Raw genomic sequence first — 10,234 nt, 5'->3', positions numbered from 1 at the left:
TAAGAACGAAGCCTCCACCACTTCCAAATTAAAAAAAAATCACGATTCTTGTTTGTTTTGGTCTACAGCTTAAACTTGGTCAAAAAGCCTAATCTGACCGCAAACAATGGCACTGTGTTGACTCCCACATATTGCCGATGAATATTTGGGGGAAGTAAATTGAACAATGAAGGAGTCCGGGTAAAAAGAGAGGAGGACTGCGTTATTCAAACTAACCTGGATTCTTGAGGACTTGGAAGTGCTCCCAAAATGCACATTAATCCTCCACGGTCATTACAAGTAATCCTAAAACCTGGGTTGGGGCAAACCTCATGAATACAATTGAAGATGTATCAAACAAATATCTTTTGTATCTTCATTGAACGCTTTACAGTCCCAACCTTTCAAGTCTCCCAATATGAGAGGTCTCTCACATCTTTGATGTTCCTGGTAAATCATCTTTGGACCTGTGCAACAAGTTGCGAACCTGCTGAACTGGTTGGAGCCAAATTGAACAAAGCAGTTTGAAGTTGTGACAGAACAATTGATAGAGTAAACATCATGATACTTTCTCCAAACTTAAATCATCCAAGACTATACCCAACCAGACGTTTGAAAAGCTTCTTCTAGTTCCAACTGGATATATTGATTGACCTTATCCATGGACTTTTGTAGATGTGGACCACTCACTTTACTGCAAATAAGCACGTCATGCGACCTCAAGATCTTGTTGAATAGATCAACTTGGCCAAATTTAGCCTCAAAATTATGCTTAGGGAACTCAGGAGATATTTTCAAAGTTATATGTTACTAATAAACACCACATAAAATTCGAATTTTGGGCCTGCACTTGGTCAGCCACATAAGCTTTTGGCAACGTAACTTTGAAATGAGCAATGTTACCACCAGTCTTTAATTGAAAAGATCGACATTTCTTATTTTATTACTTTAATTCTAAAAGTGGCTCAGAATTGCTATGAACAAGAGCAGACCGATTTGGCGGGAATTTCTTTTTCAGTCCATATTTNGATTTGGCGGGAATTTCTTTTTCAGTCCATATTTCTGGAACTTTGCGCTTTATCATTTTGGAGGGCTACCTCAAAATCCCCATGGATGAGGCATGCTGAATATTTTTACCTCCAATATCAATGAGTTGTGTTTGATGATGTTGACCAAAAGGTCATTCAAAGGAACTTTGTGTTTAAAGAATACAGAGTACCTTATTATCAGGATAATGCCTTACTGTTCTTATATGCCATTAGCATCCTGATTTCAAAAAGTAACCATTAGAGTGCCAATATTTGTCTTGACTCAATTAATGGATACGTTTAAGGCCTCTCCATAGCCTCATACCTCAACTTGTTTGTTCTCCAATCTATTTAATGGATCAGGTGAGCTTTAAAAAATCAGAGCTCCAAACTTTTTGAAAGGAATTCAGCTGGTTGCTTGTGACCGATATTGAAGCTCTTGTCCACTTTTGGAGCGGTTCAGATCTTTTCCATGCGTTTTTTAAACGATAGAGAAGGATCGCCAAAAAATTGAATTATTTTAGTCTTACGCAATAACCCTTGTCTCTCCATTCGTGTCTTACACTTGTCTTTGGGCACATGATTACCCTTAATTTTATCCGCAATCGGTTCAAGAGCTTGAATTCGTATCATTGTAAGCAAAGCACGCTCGTATTATCGCATTTTGACGCACACTTTCTGGTGAGTTGCCAACGTTTTGGACAATATTAGCCCATGAATGAAATAAACCTATGCATTTAAGAAATATAAATAGAAGGAACCAAAGTTTTCCAAATATTTACCTGTGACCATAGAGGCTTAATGTGAGCCTTCACGCCCTTGACAATACTAGCTAGTAAAACAATGAAGTCTAACTCTTCTTTCTCGGACTCCATCATTAGACAATTTGCTCCACTCGAATATTCGTCGGGAAAACGTAGGCATTTCTCCAGTAGCCACCTTCAAGTTAGATTTGGACAATTTCTTGCTCATTCAAGGGCCAGCTGTGTCTACCAACTCAAATTCTTGAGTATAAAGTTATATAAAGTTGAAGTGGTAATAGACGAAATATAATCTTTCGTTTCAATAGTTCTATGGTTTACAATCCTTGTAGCAGTTAGAAAAGCCCGTGAAAAAACAAACCCCTCAAAAAGGATTAAGTAGGTGGGCATTCATAAAATAAATGTTACAATAAAGTGCAGAAATAATATTGTATCAAATAATTGAATGTATGATACCTTTAAACCGAATGTTCATTTCTGTTTATTTTTCTCCTCAAATTAACTAAGGCACAAGCAACAAATTGCCAATATGTTGTCACAGCAAGTCAAAGAAGAATATGCGTTGACTCTAAATCTCGGACGATCAGTTAGGTATTGTTACCGATGGCTAATATAATATTGTCGACGTTTGATTCCGTTTCAAGACTTAACCGTTATTTCGAACTTCTCGGCTTACTTTGTCCTATTCTTTTGTTTGACAGATTGACACCTATTTGAAAAGAAAACTTCGCACTTTTATCAAAACAAGACGTCAACAAAGTTTGATCAATTCGTTGAAATGGACACTACCGCAACTAATGATGACATTGAGAACAACTTTTGGCCAAAGCTGACCTGACCCCCTCCCAACTGGATTACCAAGAAATCGCCTTTGAGAGTAGAAGATCTTTTGTTTTCCAAGCTGCGGCGATTTCTTATAACATCTAGCAAATAATAGCTGTATCCTAAATGCAGTCCTTTAGAAAACTGTTTTTCTCCTTTGTCTCTTGAAATCACGACTGTATTTCTTTTCTTGATTTTGAGAAACTGGATTGATCAGGAATTGTCAACTGAACATTCTAGTGTTATTGCAGATAGTGATTGTCTTTTTAATCGTCATTTTCCTCTTGAAATCGTTTAGTGTTTATGACAGTACATGCATAACGAATCGCATGTTCTCAGAATAGGACGAAGCATTCATTTTTCCCACATATACTTTGTACTTTAGTCCTTCATACTTTTCCAGATCGATTACTGAATTTCATGACACTTAAAAAAGCTTAAATTGCAAAATCGTAGCTTTAGTGCACGTAAATCCACATCCGACAAAATACTTGGAAATCGTCTCAAGCTATGGATTAAATTCATATGAAATGTGCCCGAGAAAGGAGAGATTTACATATCGTCTGCTCTTTTTTAGTTCCCACACGCAAAAAAATGCAAGCTAGCAACTGTGTAATGCCAGTAATGGGAATATTTTTGACGCGAAACACAATATCACGCACAAATTGCGTCATACTTTGATTCGGATGATGTCCAATTAATTGACAATCTTGGGAATGCAGGAGTCATGTCGAAGCGAGGATTATTATTGCACCTTCTTCTCCACCTTGTCTTCACAAAACGTGAATTGGACGATTACTTCTAGATCATCTGCACTGTTTTCCCTTCTGCCTCACTGATATTTGATCAAGATATTTGCCTTTGCAACGCTTCCAACTTGGTTAATGTCACCACCTCGCGCAACAATATCTGACCATCCCATACCATGCCTCGAATTAAAGAGATCCATTTTTCTTTCCCCCCCACACCAGAAACCACAACTTGGTCTTGAAGAATTAGTTTGAATGAGGTATTTTATTTCACCTAATGGGATATTTCGAATATCACGAGTAAGTAAAAGGTCCTAGAACAAAACAAATAATTAGATAAATAGCATCACTAGTTACACAAAATTGGAAATAACTGGCATCCCTGATGCCCAACCGGTCAGCTGGCCAAGAACATCCCGGAAACTTTGGTCAATCTGAGAGAAAATTCCTTTCTCTGAGCCTCCAATTCGAATATTTGCCCGAGGTCCTTGGGGTCCTTGCCCCGACCTGAACCGGTTTCGTCTCCTTTGAACCCGCTTGGGATTCCTCGTGTGTGGCCCCATCAGGCGGGGTCTTTTCGATTGAAAGTGCTTTGGTCTATGGGATGGTGTTTGTGGTCTCTTGGTTTCATGGATGATTGAAGAGGGCGACGATTCCAGGATGGTTGTCATTGAGCCAGTGGGATCTGGCTCATTGGTCTCGGGTGTGGTAGAAGTCTGAGAACTTGTGGGGGCTGGGGATGAGGATTGCGTGGGTGTTGCGTACTCTTCCATGGGAACAGAGTACACAATATGAGTTCGCTGTGTTTCGGATGTACTCATGTTCACTTTCTTTGAGATCTTTTCTGTGGTAGAAACGTTTAGACTTGTTTTTGTGGGTGATTGTGGACTAGATTCGGCATTTCCTGTCGAAAATGAGCTGCTGACGACAAACTGTGCCATTGGGGTAAAAACTCTAATTTCTTGGACACTCGGATCAGATGTTGTTGGGTTTGCTGTAATTTGAGTATCTGTGGAGGCCTGGGTGTCAGACAGGTCTCCGGGAAGAACTTGACCAGGCCTGAGCTCATCCTGATCAACAGACGCACTAGATTTGTCGGTGAGCATACTTGAAGGGTTTTGTTTTCCAGCCTTTAAAAAGTCTGTCAAAAACACAGGAGGGTAACGCGAAGGGGGAGGGGGCGGCATCTTGCTCCTTTGTTTATTCCATGAAGATGGGGATGATGGATGTGTGAATGGATGCATAGAGCTGCCAGCATCAAGGAATCGGCTTGTGGGCAAGGCATCCAGTTTCCGGTTGATGTAGTCCTTGTGCGTGATTGGCCGTTTTACCAACTTCAACCCGGAAGTTTTTCCCCTCTGGTGGGGTGAGTTGTAGACTTGAAAGGAAGGAGCAAAATGTGCGATATGGCGATGATCATCGAGGTTGCGAAATCGCCGCTTTCCACCTTGTAACACCATCGTTTTATACTTGGGTGGTTTGACCCGTGAAGACACCTTAAGCGACTCCGCAGTGATGTGATCATCATTATCTCTCCGGCTCTGCTCATTGTGCATTGGATGACTGGCCACAACTGGAAGTTTCTCCGGGTTAGTTTGCACTAAGTTTTCTCTCAAATCCCCTCTTTTCGTCTCGTTTCCAGCAATTAAAGCTTGGTAGAAAGGTTTCGGACGATTGGTTGTAACGTTAGGAGCGACTGGACGCATTTCCAGGGTATTCGAAACTCCTGCCGAGCTGAGATTGGAGACCGGAACCAGATTTTCTTTGGCTTTGGTCGCATTGTTGGGGTTAAATGTCTCCCTGAACACCTCGCCATAACTTTGACTTCCAACATTCACGGGAAGCCAAGGTGCGTCCAAGGACGTGAGGTTTTGAACTGGTGAATCCTCCATTGATCGGAAGCTTCTTCCAGTCTTGACCTCCTTGTCCATGATATGAAATTCATTCTTGATTTTGTGCATCACCCGAATGAGCCCCCCAAAGTTGGGACCTGTAGCTACTTGCAAGGCCTTGGGCAGACTCTCAAACATGTCGGTGAGATTACGGATCATTTGGTCCAATGGCACTCGATCTTGAATCTTGGCCAGATCTAACTGTCGGTGATCAAAGCTCATAATATGAGAATGTTTCCTGGTAATCGAGTTCAAACTGGACTTTGGTAAGTATTGATTTTGATCAATTAGAGCTCGCCCCTCTCTAAGAGTCACATTTCGTGGGTTGGGATTATTGTACACAAGGATCGGCGACACTTCTTCGGGCTCTTCTAAACTGGAGCACACACCCAACCAGAGTATGAAAAGAAGAGGCCTCATTTTGACGTTCACTTTGTCTGGTTCAACTTTCAACGAGAACTGAAACCAAGTCTCCTCTCTGAACACCTTTTTGGAGATTCTTTTTTACCGGCCGTGGCCACTGAACCGGCCAAAACGCGGAGAAAATCGAAGGGTGATGATGAAAAGAGCGCACATTTTGGAAGTAAAGGATCCTTACCAATGAAAAGCTGCGCACTCCATGCCATAATCACCTTTCAATGTTGAGACTCTTGGCTAATGCTGGGTGCCTTTGCAAATAACCTCGGTTACTTAAGTTAATGGATGAAATAGTCACTTACGTTTCTGATTCTTAAATTAATGATCTCGGACATTTCAAATTTTCTCCAAGAAAATGTGAACTTAGCAATCTTTCATCTTAAAATTGAAGGTGTTATTTTGTAATCAGTTTGAAAAATCTTGAAACTTGAATTCAGACAAGTGAATATGAACTTTAATAGTGTCTCAACCGATGTCTGATTGCATGTCACAAATCTTGACAACAAGCAACAACATATATTCTGGTCTAATTTGAAAGACATTCATTCTCTTTACGAATGTGAGTGATGATTTAGGCAGAAATAATGGATTTCATTTCATCCCAGTGCTAGCGTTGGGAGAGCAGAAAAAAAAGAAATCTTTGATTTCTTTTCTCTCCATCCTGATCCAGTAAAACAATTCATTGTGAAACCTACTTATCACGTGCTTTCAATGCACGCGACTGTGCAAAATCGGCAAATGCGCGTAGCCTTTTCCGACCTTAAGCCAGATTAATCTGTCCTTCAAAGAAATGTTCAGGGTTAGCGAAAATCCTGCATTCCACACATCAATTGAATCAGATTCGTTGAGGAAGAAGAATCGTGGATGTTATTTTTCCGCAGTGAGATCCTTCCAATTCGACTTGAAGCCATTTGTTCAAGCGTGACATTACTTACATTACAAGATGAAGCCTGTTTCTGACAACGTTGGAATTCTGTCTCATTGGAGACCTTGACTTGAGACTGTTACGCCGGAGGTTTCTTGAGGCACTCCTAGATTTGGCCATTTCAAGTTAGTAAAGATGGATGTATTGCACAACCAAATTTACTCAATTACGTTGACAATCATATCGTCAAAAAATGTTTTTTGTTGTAATTGCATGGCCAAAGTCGCTCAATTGTAAGCCAATAAAAATGTTCCCAATCAAGCGCCAAATTATTGGGCCATATTTGAAACCTTCTTAAGCCAGGCGACAAGATATTTGCCACGGTTCTTATTTAGATCCTCACGAAGGACCTTAACCTAATCATTTGGATACAAATGTATAGCCGAGAGCTTCAATTTTCTAGACTTGAAAATAAAGAATATACATAGCTTTCTTTACAACGGATAATAATGAAGTAATTTACATTTTTTTTTCTTGAAAATTACTGAGTCGTGAACCATAGCGAGTAATTAATAGTCCTTTTTATTCTCCTCTCCCTCCTCTCGATGTGGACAAACAAACGGAAAAATGCAAGAAATCGCTCTAAGATGCCTGACTTTAACAAGGTATTTTCGCTGAACAACTTTGTGCTGATCTATTCTAACAACATGAAAACACTACCAACTCTTGTGAGAGATCTTTCAACTCCGATAAGTGTATAATTACAAAATACTTTTGACATCCAAAGAGGGAAAAACAGAGAAGTTAATATCTCGTAACTACGTTTGTTTGTCCTCACCTAGACGAAGCAGAGGGCGCTTCCTCCGCTCAATGAAAAGGACCAACTGTAATTGGAGTTAAATACCTCTCATTTTTTCACGTTGAAAGTAGTAATGGATGTAAATTGCATTCTCAAGCTTTCGGTAATAGATGGCGCCATTCCTCAAGGCGAAAATAGCAAAACAGAGCATAAATGATGATGATTTTGCTTCCACATTGATCTTTGGGCCCTATTTTCATTTGATTTCAAAGCGATTGAAGCCTGGCTATGATGAATTAAGTTTTGTAGTCTCTTAGTTAACCTCGCTAGTCATGAAACGAGGATGAAGAATGAGCCAAGATTATGAGAAAGTGTTCTTTTTGGGCTAGCTCATTTTTTTAGCAGGGTACAAATTGTACAAAAAGTGTCCCACAAGTTTTTGCCTGTTTTAAATCGATAGAAAACTAAATATATCTGACCTCAAAAGAAAATGCTAAAACTCTCTCAAAAAAAGGAAAGTCCGCAGTTTTTTTAATTTTTTTACATTATGCAATCAGCAACTTCGCTGAAATATGTTTCCATTCTGATTTATCTGTAAAGTTTTGAAGGCAAAAATCATTACTTTTGGCTTAAAATTTGTAGAATTTAAACCTTTGCTGGAGAAAAATGTTTTGTGAATTTTTTGTCCAAACTCCATAATTCTGATACCTTCAAAGATCTGATTTGTGCATACACGGGAATAAGATATAGCTCAATGAGGTTGATGACTACATCATTTACAAATTCTTTTTTCAAGATTAGTATCAATTGAGTCGAAAAAGGTTTTAGTTTTCATTGTTTCGGAGCCGGCAGAAACTGTAGATACGTCCTGTAGTTTCAGGTAATTGCGATTGTTAAAGAGCACCCGAGCCTTAATGAGGTAGATGATGCGTCATTTATTTATGGACGGATCATCTTACAATCTTACTATAACCAATCAGCTAATATGTCTGTGTCAATCATAAATAACCCTATTACCTGTATCCACACTATTTATGCTTACTGAAGGTACTACTAAGCTCCCAAAAATATTTCTTAGGGTTTTAGGACATTTCTTGACCTCATTTTTGTGACTCAACAAGTTCACTATGAGACTGCAAACTCCATTAGATCATAGCCAGGCTCCAGTTGACTCGAAATCAAATGAAAGATATGGCTTAACGATAACAATGTCGATGCGGAAACAAAATAAAGAATGTGTATCCTCTGTTTTTGCCATTTTGCCCTTTCTAAGGCGCTATCTAGTGGTTAAATGTCACGCATGTGATTTACAACCAGAATCGAGCCACTTTTAACTGACATATAGCTTACAGCGTGTTCGTTTTTTGAAAGCTTGTAGGGTTGATCCTTAGATAAAGCGCCATGTAGCTCGTTAAAGGTCTGGTGTTTCGCCAACTATATTCATACTAGAATTGTGGAGGTCTCTTTTGCGGGGTTTCATATTTTGCTGTGCAATCATGTATCTTGGAAAGTGCTTATGAGTGTTTTGATTGAGAGATTGTCTCTGAAAATGCTCTAGTTCTTAGATAAAGCAATTTGAACAATATGAGGTTGGAGACGTCGTATTTTTTGAGACTCTTTTCTTCTGAAGCTGAATTTTGAAGTCTGGATGGAAGTAAGCTCTCCAATTGATAAGCCTAGCTAAAGAGCTGACCTTCTGTGGGGTGTACCAAAAGTAGTGGACCACCCGATTTTCAATGAGATAAAAGTATGATTTGCAATCATAATGATCAACGTAATTGTTAAATCGTTTTGCATTCATGTCCTGTCCCTTTAGACACAAAAACAAATTTTATAGCACACACATATGAATTTCAGACCACACCATTTCAAAGTGCTTATCAAGAGATTCAAAATTAATAGCATTGTAGAACTTGTGGATTCTCTGATTTATGAGGGCAATAATGTGGTTCTATACCAATGTCTCAGAGGATTATTTAACTTCATTCAAAGGGTCTTTGGACTAGCCTCTAAAGAGTTATATTTTGAGATGGCCACATTATGAAATGTGCGTCTTAGGTCCTACAATAAATTTATTTGTATGTTAAACATGCTTCATATTTTTGCAGACGTCCGTGCACATTTTGACTTTGGGCAAAGGCCAAAAAATTCTCTGTATTGACAAATTGAGACATTGTCGCTGAAAATGCAAAAACAAGGCAGAAAAACACTTTAAAGATGTTGTGGAATCAATCCATGCCATCAGGCACAAATGTTTTTAGGGAAGGTATGTGGATAGTGCAGATTTGTCGTGAAAGTGAGGTACTCAGTTTCATTCTCAGTCCAACCTTTCTTAACAAGACTTTTAAATGCTAAAAAGCACCCACAGTCAATGAACTAACCTGACGCTCACCTCATTGGGAAATTTTTGCCAACAAGGCTCACCCCCGAAAATGGCAACAAAAATCAACCGGTTTGTGACCATACTGGGCTGTTGGCAATTTGCTAGTTATATTTTCAACACATATGTGCAATGAATCTAACTAAAGGAACAAATACAATCAAATAGTATTGTCATAGAATTTGGGTTGGCTTGAGTGAATCAAATACAGTTCTGGTTACTTGCCCTTTGCCCTTTGCCCATTTTGTTGCTTTCAAAACTAATCTTACTGCTCATAGTCAGGACTTTTTACTGATTTGCCATTCATTCACTTTTTCAAATGTGAAGCATATTATTGATCTTGAGCCCAAAAGTTAGTTTCAAAACAAATCTTTGTAACCAGTTGGTACGCATGTTTTAGGTTAAGCGCAAATTTGTTTGTCAATTTTGACTAGCTATTATACATACTTTGTCATAAACTGGACTTTTTATGCATTTTTAGTTGCCTCTAGTGAAAAGCAAGTTATATTCTGCTAGTCAATTCTCGGAGTGTTTGATCCGTC

Source organism: Tigriopus californicus, chromosome 2 (assembly GCF_007210705.1).
Source record: "Tigriopus californicus strain San Diego chromosome 2, Tcal_SD_v2.1, whole genome shotgun sequence".
Taxonomy (NCBI): Eukaryota; Metazoa; Arthropoda; class Copepoda; order Harpacticoida; family Harpacticidae; genus Tigriopus; species Tigriopus californicus.
The sequence above is the reverse complement of the archived record's forward strand: the minus strand, read 5'-3'. Positions refer to the sequence as shown.